At 46.7% G+C, this 20,882-nt stretch overlaps 1 protein-coding gene across 7 annotated transcripts in view; it reads left to right on the top strand.

Annotated features, from left to right (window-relative positions):
- Window positions 1–20,882, top strand: part of PIK3AP1 (phosphoinositide-3-kinase adaptor protein 1) — a 1,621,635-nt gene that overhangs the window by 99,262 nt on the left and 1,501,491 nt on the right. The window lies entirely within an intron of this gene.

Below are 20,882 nucleotides of genomic sequence, written 5' to 3' on the forward strand. Positions count from 1 at the left end.
GTGCGTTGTGGCCTTGTTGTAGGTGAAGTGGATGCAGCAATGATCAGTCCAGTGGAGTTCGGTGGTGTGGACGAAGGAGACGTGGTTGCTTGTGGAGAAGATGGGGTCAAGCGTGTGGCCGGCGGCGTGGGTGGGATCGGTGACGAGTTGTCTGAAGCCGAGGTTGGCGAGGTTGGCGAGGTTGGCGATCAGGGTGATGGAGTTGGTGTTGTTGTTGTTCTCGAGGTGGAAGTTCAAGTCCCCGAGGAGCATGTAGTCCGCGGAGGTGAGAGCGTGGGTGCTGACAAGGTCGACAATGGCTTCGCTGAACTGTGGCCAGGGTCCCGGGGGTCTGTAAACGAGGGTTCCTCTGAGGGTGGTGTTGGGGTCGGTGTGGATCCGGAAGTGCAGGTGTTCGGCGGTGCTGAGGGTGTCGTCTGAGTGGGTGGAGACCTTGAGGGTGGACTTGTGGACGACGGCTATTCCTCCTCCGATTCCAATGGTACGGTCTCTGCGGGCGATTTTGTAGCCGTCTGGGATGGCGATGGTGATGTTGGGAGCCAAGGCGTCGTTCCACCAGGTCTCAGTCAGGAAGGCGACGTCTGGGACGGAGGTATCGAGCAGGTCCCATAGTTCGTTGGCGTGTTTGCGTGCGGAGCGGGTGTTTAGGAGTATGCAGCGGAGATGGTTGGGTTCTGTCCTTGAAGATTTGGTGGCTCTGTCGCAGGTGAAGCTGCAGGTGCGGCAGGAGAATGGTCCGTGGGTGCGTTTCGGGGCGGCCTGGAAGCAGTTGCGGTCTCGGCCGAGACCGCAACTGCTTCCAGGCCGGTGTTGAGTGCGTGGAGGGTGCTGGCATCGTAGTGGAGTCTGGCGTTGTGGCGTTTGCGGGTCCAGGGGTTATGACGCTGGGCGTGGTCCAGGCGCGGACAGGTGCAGACAGGCATGCCTCTGGCGCGCCAGCGGCGCGCGGCCGCCATAAGTAGGGAGGAGGGAGGGAGTAGCAGCTGGAAGGAGGGTGGGAAAACAGCAAATGGGAGCGGGGGCGGGGACGCAGGGACGCTGCAGCGGGAAACGCCGAGAGAAACAGATGGCAAGGGGGCGGGCCGCAGGGGAGGCAGCGGCGGGAGAAGGGACGGCGAGAACGGAGCGGAGGGAAAGGGCAGTGAAAATACAGTGCAATTAGGGTACAATTACATTAAAATGTAACACGGTCAGAAACAAATACCAGCAACACATTCAACAACAAATACCAGCGGCAGCCCAGAGGGGCCTTGAACACTCGAAATACTCTGCAGCAGCGGGCACGGGAGACGGGCGCAGACAGGTGGAGCTGCGCGGCGTGGGGAGCGACCTGCCTAAACAAGGGTCAAGGGGCTTTGAGGGAGTCCGGGATGCAGCCATGTTGGAGTGAACTGTTAATGATTTTCGTCCAGAGAGGCAGAAGCCATGGGGTTAAGTCTTTAACAGCGTTTGCCGGGAGAGGATCGGTGAGGTGATTTGCAGGCTTCAGGGCATTAAGAATCTTGCCTAAAGCTTCTTCAGTGTAAGTAGAAAAGGATGACCAGGCTGCGCCATTTATTAAGTCAACCTTTGAGGGGATTTGGTGTGGCGCGGTTGGTAGTGGAGGGGGGGTGTTTGTGGGAGAACCTGAGAGTAGTAATAGGTAATTTAGGAGATCCTTCTTGATGTTGTCAGTCTTCTGATTAAAGAAGAGAAAATTCTTCGCAGTTGGGTTGCGGGCGGGCTGTGTCCTGTAGCCGTTGCGGAGCGTCCTTAGATTGGGTTTTGATGAACTCAAAAAGTTTTGGGGGACGATTTCTTGCTTGGTCTAGTTGGTGGCTGAAAAAGTCAGTTTTAGTGCGCTTAATCTTTCTATAATAAGCATTTCTCTTTTTTCTTAGTAACTTGAGGTGAGTAGAAGATGGGATTGATTTCCAGGTGCGTTCATGAGTTCTGAGAGACCGTCTATCCTCGTTAAGTAGACCGTTGTACCAGGGCTTAGAGTCTTTAGTGGAAACTCTCTTTAGTTGAAGGGGTGCTGCCTCGTTAATAATCGAGGTCATAGAGTTGAGGTAGTGGTTGGTGAGATCATGGATGTCGGAAGATCCTGCGGGGGGGCAGAAGAAGGTTGTAGCTAGAGGAGGGTAGTATGTTGGGGTTGAGTTTTTTCAAGTCTCTTTTCCAAATCTTTGGTTTTGTGGATTGAGTCGAGTTAAGTTTCAATGTTTCGTTGATAAAGAAGATGATAATATAATGGTCTGACCAGTCACAGGGTTGGATCGACTCCAACTGAATGACGTCACTTTTGGAGATTATTAGATCCAGGATTGAACCTTTTTTTATGTGTAGGGCTGTTGCAAATTTGGGTAAGGGCTACATCATCGAGGAAGTGTTTGAGACTATTGACCACTGCGTCATTGTGGTCATTCCAATGGAGATTGAAGTCGCCCAGGAATATTTGGGTATTTTGCCGTCCGGTGTTCGTTGAAACCATATTCATGAGATGTTCAGTGAAGATGAGGTTGTCCCTAGGTGGATGATAGATGATGTGTAGCGAGCATACTGGTTTGCCGTTGCTGCTAATGTCGAGGCATAGGTATTCGCAAGAGGGGAATACAGGGGAAATGGCTCTGTTTACATTGATGTTGCTACGATGTATACAGGCGATACCCCCCGTATCTTATCGATTCTATCCAATCTAATGATGTTGTAGTTAGGGGGCACTAGAATGCCTTTTCTTAGGTTGTTAAAGATGATTCCTCTATTGTTGTATGTAGAGGGCCTGTGTGGGTTGAGGGGATAGTAGGTATGTACCTCTGAGTGGGAGTTAAGGGGTTCGTAGGAGTGGGTTTGTAAGAGTGAAGTAGAGAGAGAAGATCGCTCTCCGAAAACGGATTGATGCTTCGCCTTGGGCGGGTTAAGATATTACGGGAGGGAACTGTTTTCCAACTGGGTGGAATACGTTTTGAGGTGAAAGTTGGGCGATTCGGGCTCTCGCTAGATGTAGAAGTTCTTGGGGGAGTAGTGCGCCATGATTGTCTCGACATCACCTCCTTAAAAGATTGGAGTTCCTTTTTGATTTGGTGAAGTGCGGTGATAATCTCATCCAGTCTTGGGTCTGATGAGGTTAGGAGTGAGGTTGGTGGCTGTGATATGCATGTGAATGGCTGAGAAATGGTCCGGTTGGATGTGTGATCAGGTGCAGGTATGAGTAGTGTTGGCGGCAAAGTTGCGAAAGTGGATGGATGAGTTAAAGATGTAGATGGTTGAGTTATGCATGTGGATGGTTGCAAAGTGGTCCGGTTGGGAGTGTGATCAGGTGCAGGTATGAGTAGTGTTGGAGGCAATGATGCGAGTGTGGATAGATGGGTTGTGGATGTAGATGGCTGAGTTGTGGAGGTGGCTGACTGGAGTGTGGGTGTGGTAATTGGGAGCGGTGTGTGTTCTGAGGGCAGCGAGTTTTCAGAGTGGAAATGAGCTGAGGGGGGTGGCCGTGATGGGGAGTACGTGTCATACGTAAGATTATGAGGCAAGGATGAGGTATTAGGGGAGATGGATATGGGGGGTTGGTGTGGGTGGGGAGGGGAGCTATGGTCTTACACTAAGGGGGTTAATTATCAATTGGGGAGCGTATGCTGTCTTAGACATGCTGGGAGGTAGAATGTGTGGGTTAGGTGAGGAGATGTGAGGTGTGTTGGTGGGAGGGGTAGTCTGTGTGGAGGTATTGTATGAATCAGATGCCAGTAGTGGGTGGGGTGGAAGAGGGGAGAGGTTTTCCGACGGGGTAGGAGGTGTTACATCTTGTGTACTGGAGATGGGAGTAGATTGAGCAACAGCTTGGGGTTTAGACACTAATTTTTTAATGATGGGGAAGATGTTGTCCAAGAGATTTAAACTACGATCAGTGGCTTGAATGAGGATAGTTCAGTTGCTGTAGATGGTGATGGTTGCAGTGGCTTGGAAGAGCTGGGAGGGGGAAATACAAATAACTAGACCATGCGCGGTTTTCCTCGTGGGAGAGATCGATAGTGTATAACAATTGCAAATGAAAATTAATGTCATGACAGACTTGGTGAAATGAAAAATCTTGATTCATAAAAAGGGCATCTAGTAGGCACAGAGCTGGACCTTAATGATCTTTCCCGTGTTTTGTGGGTTTGGGAGGGATGGTTTTGTGTTTAGGCGGGGTGGGTTTGTGTTTGAGAGGGGATGGTTTGTGTTTGGGAGCAATGGGTTTGGGTTTGGAAGAGGTGGGAGGTGTGGGTTTGTGTTTGGAAAGGGATAAGGTCAGACAAAATCCATAATCAGAATGATGAGAAATGGCAGGATGGGTGGGAGAGGATTGGGGTTGGGAGGTAGAAGAAGCTGCAGTGTCCGTTGTGCAGTTGCATGTGGGTCTGTGTATGTTTTGTAGATTTGGGTGTGTGTTTCCTGGCAGGCTTTTGGGTGAGTGTTTGTGTTTGGTTTTGGTTAGTGTTGTTGTGGATGTAAGTGTGGTTTTGTATGAGTGTGTATGTTTAGATGAGTATGCTGTTGAGGTGGTTGGTCTGGTTGTGGTGCTTGTGGGTATGGTGGTGCTTGTGGGTGTGAAGGTGCATGTGGGTGTGGTGGTGGGTGTGGTACTTGTGGTTGTGGTGCTGCTGGTGTGGTGCTTGTGGGTGTGGTGCTTGTGGGTGCAGTGGTGGTTGGGTGTGGTGCTTGTGGTGGTTTTGGGTGTAGTGGTTGTAAGTGTGGTGGTGATTGTGGTGGGTGTGATGGTGATGGGTGTGAAGTTGTGGTGGGTGTGTTGGTTGGTGTGGTGCTTGAGCGTGTGGTGGTTGTAGTTGGTGTGGGTGTCTATAAGTTGTTTGGGTGTGTGCATGTTTTTCTTGCTGTGTTTGTGTTTATGTGTGAGTGTGCTGCTTGTATCTGTTGGAGTGGGTGCACGCAAAGGAGTGAGCATGCTTGGTACAGGGCTGGGAATTTGGATTGGGAAGGAGCCTGAGTTGGGGCACAAGGTTGGACTGGTTGGTAGGCTGCGGTCAGTGTGGAGGCTAGTCCTGTAAATGATTTTTTCTGGCTAGACATAACACTATAAAGGCCTTTAAGGTATGCTACCGTTTGTTGCATTTGGCAATTATGGCCCTGGATGGCATTTAGGAGTACAGGCTGGCCTACAGAGGTGCTGCATAGGAGGTAAATAGTACAGCTGGGGGACAGGTGCAAGGGGTGAGGTGCCTGCAGCCAAAGAGACCCAATCCCTTTTAGCGGGGGTGGATTTGGCCACCTAGGGGGGCAAGAGGGAGGATGGAGATGCCTCTCTGGGTGGCTGACAAAGTTGAAGGTGGAACAGTTTCTGTAGTCCTGCAACCACTAGGGACTGGTCGCTTGTGGAGGCCTCCAAAGTTGATGTAGAGCTGGTAGCCTCTGTGCCAGTCCTCTCACCCTCCATGCCACTGTGTGCATCGGTGTCGGTGGTTTCACCAGTCGAAACACAGTGGCCAGCTGCTTCCCTGCCTACATGACCAATTTCTCCTTTGCCTGCTCCTGATGATGCTGAAAAGATATAGGCAAAAGTTTTATTGTATCTGTGTAATAAAGGTGATCATGAACTTTTATCACAAAACATTTTCCAAGTTTTCATATTTCACCTGCTTCAAGGCTCTCAAACTTTGGTTCTTTAGTATCATTACCTCATGCATGTAGGGAACATCTTCAGAAAACATTTGGCCACAGTTTTGTAATTCTCCATGATAGTTCCTATATATTTTATGATCTTGTCTCATAAATATTGAATTATCACCAGGGACTGTTAAACACCAGTGAATGGTTGGGCTTTGTTGCTTACAATAGTGATCTTATGTCACCAGAAAAAATATAAAACTGCCTTTATACAGTGTGGCTACAAGGCCAAAAAAGCTGCATTATTACCATTCTCAAAAAGTGAAATATGAATCAATGTGTGTCAACAAATACTGCAATGTTGTACCAATATTTGGATAAACTGAAGGCCTATTTCCTTTGTTTGCGCATTTGACAATGATAACACTTATTAAAAGTAACTAAAGTATATTTCAAATGAAAAAATATGATATTGATCCAGCACTGAAGTAGCTTATCAATGTATCACACATTATGTATAAACCTATGCTGTAGAAGAAATTAAGAAATATTTCTTGGTAGATTGACAAATGTCTTCTATAGCATGGGTAAATACATAAGGATTGATACATTTCTAATCCACTTTAGTAGAGCAAAAACATTTTCATATTTGACTCCTAATTATCTCAAGTAATTTCAAGTTTAATTTGCCATTGTGAAATTGTTTTACAAAATATGCTGGCTTTCGCTATATGCAAACATTGGTACAACATCACATTTTACTTACACTGATTCATACATAATTTTTATTCAATTCACAGTATGCAACAGAATACACCTTGATGCATTTCTACATTTCCTAATTTGGGCCTGATTTGGAGTTTTCCAGATGGGATACTTCAACATATATGTGATGGAACATTCCATCTGCAAAAGTCCCCTTAAGTATCCCATTTTTCTCCATCATTGATTTATTAGCTGGACATTACAAAGGAAAATGAAATATTGTGTTGGGTATGTGTTACTCTGTCATCAATGTGTACACATTCCTGTGTGTGTTTTTCCAAAAATGATATGCCTATGACAATTATGTTCCAAAAAAACAGACTGGCTTACATGAACATTTGTGAAGGAGTAAGACATTATGCAGATCTGTCACTTTTAACATGAATGAAATAGTATTTTTGAATCAAAATACATTTGAGATATGTGTCAAATCAAAAGTGTAGCCATTTCATCTGCTGTTACTAGTCATTTTGGCTCATATGCCCATGTGCTCACTCTTGTTTGTGTATAAAAGCAACTTACCAATTTGAAGTTTGGAACATCCACTGTATCATAAGCGCATTTTATACTGGGTCAAATGTAATCGGGCTAACGTTATATCACCCACAATCGTGAAAGAGCAACACACCTAATGCAATAAAGACCAGTGGCCTGTTTAATGATCCTGTTGAGCTCTCAACTGCCCATCAAGCTTCAAATAGGCCACTGCGAGTATGCTAGCCGTTAGAGGGGTCAGGGTGCGGCGCATGTGCTTCCCAAATTGGGAGGACTGGCCGAGCTGAACTTCTGATGACTTCCTGATCTAGCGTCGTTGGTTCTCCCACCTCTTTCAACAGTGAATGATGCACTGCTTGTAGACCCCCAAGATCTACACCTTCTTGGTGATGAACTTCCAAATAGTCTTTTTCTGATGGGCGTTGACCTGTGTGGATACAAGAGATGAAAAAACAAACAAATTGTTTTGTGACTCTGTTTTCCCACATGAATCACAAGCATTAGTCAAAAGTTACTACACAGTATTTTGTTTTCATTCTGGCAAAATAAAACAATAAGTAATACTTTAGATGTAACCTACACGTATCCCTTGTCTTGTCCTAAAATCACTAATGGAGTGTAGTGACATCATCTAGGCCTTCCTGGTTGGGGTTCTTCACTGAAGAAACCTAAGTAGTTTAAAAACAGTCTGGGGTTGCATGTGTTCCCATCTGGAAGGGAATCGGTCTGGCAGTTCTGGCTAGACTATTCCTACTAGAGAAGGACCAAGACTGATTTGCATAAGGCGGGTCTTTGTCTAGAATGGCACAGTGGGTGAAAAAATATGGTCTGGAAAGCTATGCGAGCGATTGTCAGTGGCTGAGATTAATTCAACCATTCCTCCCATCACCATGTTTTTTTAAAGTAAAATGTAACCTATTATGCCCAGACACGGGTCCCATGCTTACTATGCTACAAGACTCAAGCTATACCTCACTGATAAGACCTAAATAGGTTGAAACCGGTCTGGGTTTGCTTGTGTTCCCATCTGGAGGGGGCCTGGTCTGGCAGTTAGGGCTAAACTGTTTCTATTGGAGAGGGACCAACACTGATTTGTATAAAGATGGATCTCTGTCTAGAATGGCACAGTGGGAATAAAACAATGGTCCAGAATGCAGCCCAAATGATTGCTAGTAGCTGAGAATAATTCAAGCCTTCCTTCCTTCACCATGTTGTTTTTGCAGTAGGTGTTCTAAGTGCAACTGGTATGCCCAAATGTAGGTCCCGTGCTCACTGTGCCATAGGACTTAAGCTATATCTCACTGCTGAGACCTATGTAGGTTGAAACCAAAGAGAGTTGAAGGACAGAACTGAGTAAGTGTATCATTTGCTGTCTTGTAGTTCAAATAAGTTCATGAATTCCGTTGTCTTGAGTTTAAAGGATAATTTTCATCCTTTGAAATTAAACAAGGTTCCAAAGAGTGAACTGAAATTGTGTAGAAACAACCAACACGTGTTTTGCCTCTTCCTGTATACAGGCCGTGGCTTTCTCAAGGCTGATGTAGCATACAAAAAGGGTGAGGAAATCATATAGTATTTCGAGAGAGACACCAAGGTGTGTGCACAGTCAGCCATATCAGTAATAGGGCAACCATAGAGGAATTCAACCCAAAGAAGTATTAAGATTGACAGACCTAACCAAAAGGAAAAGTAAAGGATTTTTTTTCAGTTTGTAGGTAAGGTAAGGTATAGTGTGAACAGCAAGAGAAGCAAATGCATTATAGGTATATTTCAACCAATACCAGGGGGCGTGGCTTGGCATTCTAAGATGGCGGACACGTGAGCCTGTAGCTCTGTGCCGGCCTGCCAATTATCTTGTTTCATCTGCGACCGCCGGGGCTCCAGAGATCGGCGGGGACCTGGTGCACCGGGGGAGCCCCAGGGAACATCTGAAGCTGCCTGTCACCCGAAGAGCCTGCATGGCTGAAACCCGGGAGCGGGACTGCAGACCTCACCTCAGCAGGATGGCCGCCAAGGTCCCAGGAGTGCCAGAAGAAGCCGAGGCGACTCCAGTTTGGGAGGCTGCACCAGAGCGACCCGTCAGCCAGGTGGTATCCCGAAGGCGAGCTCCTCACAGTGCGGAGGGAACGGCGGGACCGGGCAGCCGGAGAGCGGTCGGCGCCCAGGGCGTATGGTTGGGGCCTGGAGGATGCCACGGTGGGGCCATACTGAGTCAGGCAGCAGAAGTAGGGGTCCCTGGCGGGATGGAGGAGAGAGAGACGGTCTCAGACTGAGGGGCTACACTGAGGGACTCTGCATGTGAGAAAGAGCCGAGGCGGGGACATTCCGCAGGAGTGGAGAGAGCTGAGAAACCTAGGCTGCCGGGGTGAGGCTGGAGCCCTGGAGGACTGGCTGAGGCCTTGGCGGCGGTGCCGCACTGAAAAGGGGGCCCCAAATTAATCCCGAGCAAGCAAGGCTGCAAGAGCGGCCGTGGAGAGCGGCAGTGGTTTCTCAGGGCCTGAATCGAGGCCCGGTGGAGTCAACGGGCGTAGGGAGCACTGATGGCGCACAAAACCGACTCTGGGATACTAAAGCGGGTAGAGGCGCTCACTGAGCTGGAGGCAGGTACAGTGATGCCCTGAGAGAGCAACCTTGCCACAGTAAGGAGGCCCTGAGGGCCGGACACTGAGAACCAACGAGAACAGGAGATCCAGGGCCTGGCCCCATATTGCAGAAATCCTGGGACTGGTTTATGCGGGGGGCACCCACCTAGGACGGACCCAGCTGTAGGGGAAGCACACCCTTGTCATGGGGTGCACAGGTGGAGGCGAGGCCTGCATGATTGGGAAGAAGTTACTGAAGCCAGAACCAATACATTAGGTACTGAACAGGCCTCACAGGACACCTTTGCAGGGTACCTGACACCTATTACCGCGATGGAGACGACCGCTTGGTGATCGCCCAGAAACGTTGACTGTGGACCTGGCAACACAAAGTGGGGTGCACAGGTTCAGTAGCAGCTTGGTGGGAGTCTGCTCGAGGTAGTACCGCCGAGGTGGATCGAGGCCTAGATTGCTGGACTGCAGGAGAGCATAACCAAGATACCTGTCTTGGAGCACCCCCTCCCATAATTGGCAAACCTGGAGCGAGGCAGACGGGGGCTGCCTTGGGCCAAGAGGGGAATGGCCAGGGACAGGTGCGAAAAGACTTGGGCAGTTACCCCCCTGAGGTCCCTGTGCAACAGCAACTGACCAGAATACTGGATGCAAAAGCTGATACTAAGGCAACACTACACAAGGACATAAGTATGGTGTCAGTGGGGTTGGGTCTATTGAGAGCAGAACACACGAAACTAGTAGAGAAAGTGAAGCTGACCAAATCCTCTCTTGCGGACATTACACCGGCAGAACAGGCACTGACACTTCAAGTAGGGAACCTATATGATAGGGTCCACACCCTAGCATGGAGAGCAGAGGACACAGAAGGACAGAACAGGAGGAACAACATCAGGGTCTTGGAACTGCCTGTGGGAGCGGAAGGTGATGACATGAATGCTTACCTGGAGTGCTGACTCCGAACTGTGGTCACATCAGAGGGCCTGTCATCATTTTAGACTTTGGAGAGAGCCCACTGCATCCCTTCCAGTCCGCCGGCTCCGGGACAGCCTCCGCGTCCAGTGTTTGCCAGGCTCCTTCATTTCAAGGGCAGAGATACCTTATTGCAAAAGGCATGGGCTGAGGGCCCCTATGTGGTGGACAATAGCAAACTTTTTCCTGACTACACGCTGGAGGTGCAGAGATGCCACGCCCCTTTCCTCAAAGCTAAGAAAGAAGTACAAGAAGAGGGTCTCGAGTATTCATTGATATTTCCAGCCCAACTGCATATATTCTTGGATGGAAAGGCACAGTTCTGTGAAGATCCCAAAATGTCGTGGGAATGGATTGAGGCCTATAAGACTGAGGGTCCACAAGCAACAAGGAGGATTGCGCCGCTGCCCCAGGAACGAGAACCCAGGAAATGACTCAGGAGGTGGCAGGGGCGAGGTGCCCCAAAGAAACCAAGTTCCTCACAAACAGAGAAGGAGAGAGCTGAGGCACTGCAGGCTGTGGCGGCGATCATGCAGGACAGGAGATCGCCATCGGAAGGGGGATCCAGCTCCGTGCGAGGGATCGAGGGGTCGGAATTGCACTCCTCCCGCAGTGGTAGCATCAATTTGCCTGTGGTGACCCCGAAGACAACCAATGAGATTATTTGATATTGACGTTTGGCACTGTTCACTGGGGGCTCTCACGGGGGCGAGGGGCTGCATGCTGGGTTCCCGGGCGCCGGCTGGTACAGCCAACTGGGGCTGGTGCGTCATATACAGCTTTTCTTGCTCTTGGTTCCTTTTCGATAACTGCCACACTCTCTTAAGGTCCTCACAACAGTGGGTTTGGACCTCAACTAGTTGCCAATGTTTTATTTAAGATTTGGGCAGCTGGCCGTTGCCAGACTGTCCTGGGATCGGGGAGTTGTTCGACATGGGGGTTTTCTTAATGGTTTCTGGCATTCAGTTTGCAGAGGTGGGTGGGTATATATAACTGGGGGGCCTGAAAATTGGGAGGGATATGCTAAAGTTTATAAGGTGGAATATAAGAGGGATGGGGACCATGGCTAAACGGCACAACGTGTACACTTATTTGAAGTGGAGAGATGTCAATGTATCCCTCCTCCAGGAGACTCACTTAATTGGCAGTGAGGTCGAAAAGTTGCACAGGAGGTGGAGAGGGCAGATACATGCAACTACTTACTCAGCCTCTGCCCGAGAAGTATTGATTTGGATAAGGCCCGGGGTCCCCTTTGACCATACCCACACTGTAATAGATAGCGAAGGTAGATATGTGCTTATTGTAGGGTGGCTTGCGGGTCGGGAAGTGATGCTTGGTAGTGTGTAAGCACCTAACCTAGATCAAGTTGCATTCCTCTCTGTCCTCTTGGCCCAGATGGCTGGATGCATGGGGGCTATGCAGTGCCTGGGGGAAGACTTTAATTGTGTTGCAGACACCGCAGCAGGCCGTTCACACCCCCCGCTTGGGCACAGGCCCATCGTATAGCATCAGGGTTCTGCAGTTGGATAAATCATTGGGGACTGGAGGATATTTGGAGGGTGCAGCATGCTGTAGACAGAGAATATTCGTACTTCTTCCTGATACACCAAGTGCACACCAGGTTAGATACATTCCTGTGCACACCGGCCTTTAGTACCGCCATCACACACACAGAATACCTGGGATGGACCTTTTCAGACCATAGTCCCTTATTAATGATCCATCAGCCTTTCGGAGTCGTCCGCCGATCCCTCTATGGAGGCTGAATCCACTGATGTTGGAAGATGCCCCTTTCCGGGAATCCATGGGCACCCTTATTGATAAATTTTTCTCAGCCAACGCTCAAACAGCTTCCTCTGTGTTAGTAAAGTGGGAAGCCTTTAAAGTGGTGGTGAGAGGATATTGCCTGGGTCAGTCGATCGGAGCGCAGCGGGAAAGAGTTACTAGACCTTAAGGCTAAGAAAAGCCAATTAGATAACGCCCATGGATAAGACGCTGCATCCGCGGTGCAACTGCAAGAGACGCGCGTGAGTTATAATGATGTATTAGAAAGGCTGAGATGCCTTAATTACAGGGAGTATTTGGATAAGGTGCAGAGGGAGGAGGGGAAAGCCGGTCAACTGCTGGCGTGTTTGATCAAACCCGAAATTAGAGGGGCACAGATCACGCAAGCCCAGACGGAAACAGGTGAATTGATCTACAGCCCAAAGCAATTAATTCCTTCTTCCAAGAATATTATGAGAAACTGTATGCTGCCCCCTTATTGGGTCCTCGGTCCACGCTCAGAGACTTCCTGCCCGCTCAGCTGCTCCAGACACTAGACAGGCAAACATATGATGAGCTGGGAGGCCCAGTGACCCTGCAGGAAGTCCGTGGAGCCATTGCGGATATGGCGTCTGGCAAAACACTGAGGCCTGATGGCCACCCGCAGACTTTTATGCAAGATATGCAGCCCAGCTAGCGCCTCTATTAGTGATCCTGTATGTGGAATCCCTACATCTAGGAAGTCTCACTGACTCTACACAAAGTGCTTTGGTAATCCCTCTCCTCAAAACCACAGAGATAGGCGCCCTGGGTCAGGAGTATAGACTACTGTCTACGCTCAATTTAGACTTCAAGATTCTCAGCAAACTATTGGTGCTTAGACTGCTCCCGCACATGAAGGCCCTTATACATCTCGCAACAATTCCTACAATCTTCGTAGACTGTATTCCATCCTTTACCATGCTGAGGCGAAATCCATGCCACAGGCCGCGGTACTTTCGATCGATCTCGAAAAAGCCTTTGACACGGTTGCCTGGGTCTACCTGTTTGAGGCAATGTTGCGGATGGGCCTATGGAAGGACTGGGTAAAATGGGTGCAACTCCTCTACACATCCCCCACGGCGAGGGTTAGGACAGGCAAAACTGCATCTCCCAAGTATCAGATCTTGTGTGGAACCTGGAGGGTCCCCCCTCCCGCCCCTTCTATTTGCACTGGCAATTGAACCATTTGCAGAGCTAATACGGAAAGGTTGCAAAGGGATAGGTCTCAGGTTAGACGGGCGGATACACACCATCTCACTATATGCTGATGACCTGCTGGTCTACCTGGGGGAAGCAGTGACAGGTACTGCAGTAACCATAAGGCTTTTGGAGAGGTTTGGGTCACTATCGGGCCTGTGGGTTAGCAAGAAAAAGACCTATCTATTTCTGAAGGGACCCACGTTTAAACCATTGAATTTCTCAATTTGAGACCTGATATGGGGAGACAGACGGCAGAGCGTGTCTTTGAAAATGCTACAGCGCCCCATAACAGAAGGCGGCCTAGGGGTACCGGACTTTGACCTCCACATGCTGGCTGCCCAGCTGCAATGGCTGGCACAGTGGATGGAAGGGGTGAACGCGGAGGGTACTTGCTTGACGAAGCCCAGCTCACGCTCTAGCCTATTGCTGGCTAAACTGTTGGAGCCGGCAACCTCAGTTCCATACCGCTCTATGTTACAAATTACAGCCTTCCAGACCTGGAAGTGATGTCTGGCCAGATTGGGGGAGGGTCCGAGGTATACGCCTATGCTGCCATTAGTGGGTTTCCCTACGGGGACCCTATGATGACATTTACGGCAGAGCAGCTGCCACCCTGGACGGAGGCGGGGTTGGAGAAAGTGGCTGACTGTTACCAGGATATAACCCTAATCCCGTTTGTGGAACTGCTGGGAGGTTGAGGTCTTCCCCCTGGTCAATTCCTACAGTACAAGGCGTTGACTCGTTCCTTTGGGCAGTTGTGGGGAAAGTGTAGGGAGGAACCAGAGACACACCCCGTGCTTCACTCACTGATCACCATGGGCACTGCGAGACACCAAGTGAAGTGACATTCTGACACCTTAGACACCGCGTCCCTCGCCCCATTAAGGGAACTCTGAGGGAAGTGGGAGATGGTAGTAGAGAGGGAGTGTACTGATGCAGAGTGGGGCAAGATCCTTCGATCCCCCAAGAAGATTTCCTAAAATATCCATCTCAAATAAACGCAGTTCAACTTTGTGCACATGGCTTATTTGGCACCCCATCTCCTCAGTGTTAAATATGGCGGAGAACTGCAGAATTGCCCACGCTGTGCCCACATAGATGCCAATTTTATACACTTGACATGGGACTGCATCAATCTCCGTGCAAACTAGGAAGTGATACTAGCCAATATTAAAGACGCACTGGGGCGGGAACTGGCACTTTCTCTGACCACAGCGGAAAGTCAGGAATAGACTAAAAGACCTAATTTGGGTCTAGGAAAGAGAAGGTTAGCACTGGCTTGGATATCCACTGCTGGGCCACAGATTGTCAGCTGGAACCGGGATATTGGCTGGGCTGGAGCTGAGGGTAGAGCACTGAGCTGGGAGGAATCGAGGGGAATACGGAAGCACCCCATAGCAGATCAATGGAAAGAAGCCCTGGTGGCCTGGAAAAGCCGAACACAAACGAGTAGTGAGGGTGGGGAGAGCGGAAGTGATTGCGAGTAATGTGCACACCTCACCCCAGTATTTCTATAGCTTAGATGTGCCTGTGGCCGTCCCATAACAATCGAACCCCTACCAGAGGGGTAGACATGCGAGGCGAGAAGGGCTTAAAAATGAAGGAGGAGTCCCCCCAAGCAGCCCTCACTGCACTCCATAGCTGATAATACTACACGCGCCCCACTAGGAACCCGCACTTACCTCCCTCTCTGCACAAGGTTCTTGTTAGTAGTTTAGTTGATAAACCAGATCCCGTAAGTATAGTATCGAGCCACGGGCTGGTGCTGGAGGCTGCCCAAATGGAAGGGGCTGGAGGAAAATGCGATCCTTTTTGGAGTATGTATAACTGTGAATCACTGATTTGTCAATAAGCATGGCGCATACTCTGTAAACGTTCTGAAGAAACATGTGTAAGAATTAAGCTGTGAAATCAGAATGGAATTTATACGCAGTTGCCTCTGTAATGAAAAAGAAATGTAACTGGAAAAACTGATTTATATGAGTACTTTAAAGTGTTAAATACAAAATGTCAATAAAAATATGTTTAAAAAATATATATATTTCAACTAATACCATATAATAGTTCAGTTGTTATGGTATGGAATTCCAAGATATAGTATAGTAGTAAAATGCAAACATTATTATTAATTAATATACGAGTAAGCCAGAGTCCAATGGATATAAATGTAAGATCAGAATTTAGCATAGTACCATGATACAAATATCAAAGCATAACTTGGAAAGTAACAGAAAATACATACAAGATCCTGCAGGCGGCAGAGGTCAGGGATGTATTGAGATCAAGACGGTATTGCCAAATGGATCAATAGAAGTAAAAAAAATTAAGGGAATATGTTAGACGAGGATTATTGAGGACGGGTATCTCACGATAGAAGTGCACCCTTGATTCTCATGGTAGTTGCTGCGTAATAGTGTAGGGTGATGAACAGGACCAATATTTACACACCGAGAGTGACATAATAGGGACTGAGAAATAAAGTGATCTGCATAAAAGAATATTGAGGATGCAAGCGCGTTCCAAAATATGCTCAGCTGTATGCAGCAGAGAATATAGTGCTACTGAATCATTCCAAGGTGCATAGAGAACAAGTAAGTATGCAGAGATGGAAACCAACATAATGCAAGTGGATACAGTATAGTGCAGAATATTGACAGAAGGCGCAGCATAAGAATGGTCAGGACCAGTGGGTAAAGAGACTATTAGTGAGACACGCATGGGCACTGAAAGTAAGAAGCTCAATGGAGAGTTCAAAATAAGCTCTGGAATAGTCTTTAAAATCTCGAAAAGCAATTGAGGGAAAGCTGTTAGGCACTGGAAGGAAAGCTATTAGTGAGAGTGCATAAAAAAGCAGATCTGGAGTTACCTGAAGAAAAATCTTTCCAACCTATGCGGTCTGTGGTGGCGATTCGGCAAAGAGGTCCTGTGAGAAGTCCGCTGGCCATGAAGGAAAACCTTGCTGTTTATAGCAGAGGTTACTTCCGTTCGTTGCAATTAAGCATTGGTATGTGTAAGTGAAGTCCAAAAGGCAACCAGTGGCCGCCATATTAGGTCTCACAGGTGAGGAGAGAAAGTATGCAAACGTAATAAGTAGGAGGTGTCCCAAGGGTAAAAGGTAGCAAAAGGACAAAGGTAATTAGTGTTGAACTTATTATGTTGTTATTTACACTGGTTATGGAGAGTACACACGTGTATATTAGAAGGTGGAGGAAGCAACAGGGCATGAGAAGACCGACATATTGGGAATTGTAGGTTTAGACGAAAAAGAGGTAATTGAATGTAGATTAGGAGATATAATATCCAGAGAGATGAAAAGTCATCCAGAGACCAGTATTGGATTATTTATATTGCCCTTGTCATGAAAAAAGAATATCTAATATAGTAATGGATAAGTCAATCAATTTACACAAACATGTTGGCCGGATGGTAGGGTAGGCAAAATATCGATAGGGCAGTACTGTCATCAGCTAGGGTTGTCATCTAGCTTAATTCCGAAGCAGAAGAGAGCACCTGTATAGAAATTATTGGTTGATGGAATGAAGAAATGGCCAGCTGTGCATAGAAACACAGTTCAGAGAAAATTGCTTCCGCTTTGGCTCAAGACATAGGAGGTTATGTGTGAGCAAAGCAAGCATAACATTAATTCTGTAATCCAATAATGAAAACATGACTTTCACATGACTTTCACATATAGTAGACTGTAAAGTAAAAACAAATCTGTGTCACGTCTGGATATTTGTTCACAGTAAAACCCTTCAGAACCAAAATGGTTCACATAAGCAGACAGAGTAATTCAATAACTGATAAGAACATAATATAAGATGTTAGAGACACAATATAATATGATGTCAATCATAATGTCAAATGGTAGATTGGGAGAACATAGATCATATCCACATTATTTTTCATACAGCCATTAGTGCATTTTCAGGTCCTTATTGAGGCTATGAGTTACCCGATGGAATTTAATTATGAGTTTGCTTTCCCTTCTGCGAAGTCGCAGTTCATGGTTCCCACCGCGTGGAGATTTGTTGATGATTTCTATTCCTGAAAAGTTGAAGGTTTTATTATGATGGTGTGAGCTGTGGAAATGTTCTGTCAAGGGATATCCTGTGGAGACTGTGTTGATGTTGCAATAGTGTTCCTGGATTCTGTTGAGTAATTGTCTAGAAGTGCTGCCAGTATATGATTTGGTGCACGGGCAGATGATGATATAGATATCAATTTTGCTGTTGCAATCTACCCAGTTGGAAATTTTGATAGACTGGCCGGTATTCAATGTAAGTTCTTGTATTTTATGTAGCCCAAGTTTGCAGATGTTACAAATGTGACAGATATGGAAGTCTATCTAAGAAGGTGATTTTAGCAGTTCTCCTGTCAGTAAATCAGGATTTGCACAGCATTTGATTGAGATTATGCACTTTGCAGAAACCCATTTCAGGGAAAACCATGATGCAGTCCGATAGTGGTTATTAGATAGTATATTCCAATGTCGTTTAAGAATTGTCCTGATCTTATGATGGCCATTGTGGTAGTCTGGCATGAAACGTAGGGACTCTGTGTCTTCTTTTGGCACAGTGATTTTAGTTTGGAGGGTCAGCATACGATTAATGCTTGTGATCTCATTCATTGTTTTACCTTGAGGTTTGTGGAGTGGTACCCTTGGTGTTCAAGTCTGGCTATTAACTCAGACCTCTTTTGTAGAAAGATCACCTGTGTAGGTTGAAACCAGTCTGGAGTTGCTTGTGTTTCCATCTGGAAGGGATTTGGTCTGGCAGTTCAGACTGGACTGTTCCCATTGGAGCAAGACAAAGACTGAGTTGCATAAGGCAGGTCTCTGTCTAGAATCACACAGTGGGCAAAGAATGGTAGTCAGAAATGCGGTCCAGAGCGTTTACCAGTGACTGAGTTTATTTAAAGCATTCCTTACATCAACATGTTGTTTTTGCATCTCTTCATGGGGGACACAAGAAATCCAGAGACTATTTGCACCTGACAAAGGGGCCGATTCACAGAACTAATCTGAGACAAAATCCTAAACTTACTACTTTTGGTATTCACAGAAGGCATTTAGTAGTAGCAAAGTTAGGATGTCGTCTTAAGTTCGACTTAAGTTTGACTTAAGACAAACTTAAGACAGATTTAAGACAAAATTCAAATTTTACTACCACTAAATGCCTTCTGTGAATACCAAAAGTAGTAAGTTTAAGATTTTGTCTCAGATTACTTCTGTGAATCGGGCCCCATATTACTCGCAAAATTAGGGAATATAGACGACTGAAACAAGGGAGTGTTACCTCCCCCTTTCCTCAACCTGTAAATTGCTGATCTTGTCGTGTGTTCCATATAGAGCCCATTGTTGTTTTCCCTATGTTAGTCAAACTATGCATGTTATAGGCCGCTTCTGCTTTGCACACGTTCCAAAAAATTAAGCTTGTTTTTTGTGCTGCTTTGTTACTTTAGAAATAGGCTAAACATTTTTTAAATTTTATGTTCTGCTGGGATTCAGTCGTAACATCTCATACAAGGTCGAACACCACTGTTATTTGTTATTTTCTGTAGTCGAACACTAGCACCTAGACACAATAGAGAAATCCAGCTTCTGTTTTTGAACACATGTTATATCATATAACCAGGGACGTAGGCGTTTTGAAAACGCAGATCGAAGACATGCACACAGAGCAAAGGTCCCAGGAGGAGAATGCTGCGTCAGCTGAGATGTAGAACAACTATTTATGTACTGTAGGTATGGGGTTCACCACTAATCCCAGAGACCTATAATCTAACTTTGTTTTCCATAGTGAGGGTAGGCTTAGGCAAATATGTCAGCTAATATGACAGGGCATTTTATTGTGTATGGTCTCCTAATTATGCTAATCACTCTATTGACCTTCATATGCTTTCTAATTGCAGTGCAATTGTTCTATAATGGAGCACAATAGTTTCAATAAATATTGTAAGCTTCCTTCATGTCTCTTTTTCATTTATCGTGGACATGTATGAGTGGAAGAACGAAAGGTAATGACCTCCTACTGTGATCCCTAGAAGGGTCTAGAATGTTGTGTTCTGGGGTGCCAAATCCCTTGTCTCTCTGGAAAGGTTAGGAAGGCAAGTGAAGCACCATTAGCTACTCACATTTGGGCCCATAGATTCTGACGTGGCATGGTGACTCAGCCCCTACAAACTGATGTTCTATGGTCCTAAGTATAGTTCTGTTTTTGAGCAGAATCAAATGGTTGTTTGGGGGATGGGTGGGAGGTCAAGAGCAGGGAAAAGCAGGTAAAAAAAAAGAAAAGAGCAGAATCCCTGCAACATGGGGCTGCCAATGCCTGGTCTGTTACGCATTTGCAGGTCTCCTGAGTAGTACTTGTGTGTGTGTCCATGATACCCTTACACCAACCACCAGAGACGTCCATGGTGTTAGGGGTTAATCCTCCACAGAGTTTAGGAATCACCTAATTCTGTTGGTTTTTCAAGATTGAAGTTCAAAAGGACAAATAACCATGGTTGTGTTGCACTTTGTTTTCCATACTGCTATATTATGGCAGCACCGCCTGTAGTTATTCCTGTTAATTGCAGACCTGCAGGCCATGCACATGTAATGCAACATGGACTTCCAAATGAAGGTGTTGCTTTTATCTTCATGGTAGAAGCAAATGATGCTTATTGTTTTCAAATATTTTATTCTTGGGTCAATTTTCCAGCTGTGGATGCGATTTAAAACACATTCCATACATACACTACACCTCCAGTCCCAAATCTATATTGACCATATACCACTGCCTTATTGGAAACACCATACTTGGTAACCTTCCTCATGTACCTACCCTGTACATTTGGGTTCCCTTAGAAATGATGGGGGGGCGTGGCCAGCTTAAGCTGGATTTACACCATACCCTGATGTGGACAATCAAAATCTTGTGCAATACCATGCCTTATGCCATGGTCTATTTACCTTATACAAATGTTTAACTCCGTTTGTTTTGTGCACCATGTTCGCATAGCCAGCAAGGGTTGGCCTGCAAGGGCAAGCCCAGTTGCCTGCAGTGTCTACAATAAGTCCTGTAATTGTTCATTCAGTTATAGGCAAATAAGCCATTAATCTTGAGAAAATTCCATTTTGGATCACCCAAAAGATCGACCAAATTGAAGCTGTGTTTACATGTATGGGACCACATGATAAGCACAGAATTTTGACTATGTGCTTACCCACTGGGGTATTGGAGACTGTAACACCTGGGGGACAGTTTTTGCCACTGTCTATACTATCTGTCATGACACTTCCTCGATGTCCGTCTTGCCAGACTTACTCAAACAGATACAGAATGAACATGGGGCAGCTGTTGCCCTGGATTTGAAGATGAAACTAATGGGAAACTTTCCTGTAGTCTCCAAAATTATTCTGTCTAACGTTAAAGGTGAAGTAGCATCTCCGGCTATACGCCAGCGGCTTGCGGCAGTTGGACAAGT

Source organism: Triturus cristatus, chromosome 1_2, assembly GCF_964204655.1.
Source record: "Triturus cristatus chromosome 1_2, aTriCri1.1, whole genome shotgun sequence".
NCBI classification, from domain to species: domain Eukaryota; kingdom Metazoa; phylum Chordata; class Amphibia; order Caudata; family Salamandridae; genus Triturus; species Triturus cristatus.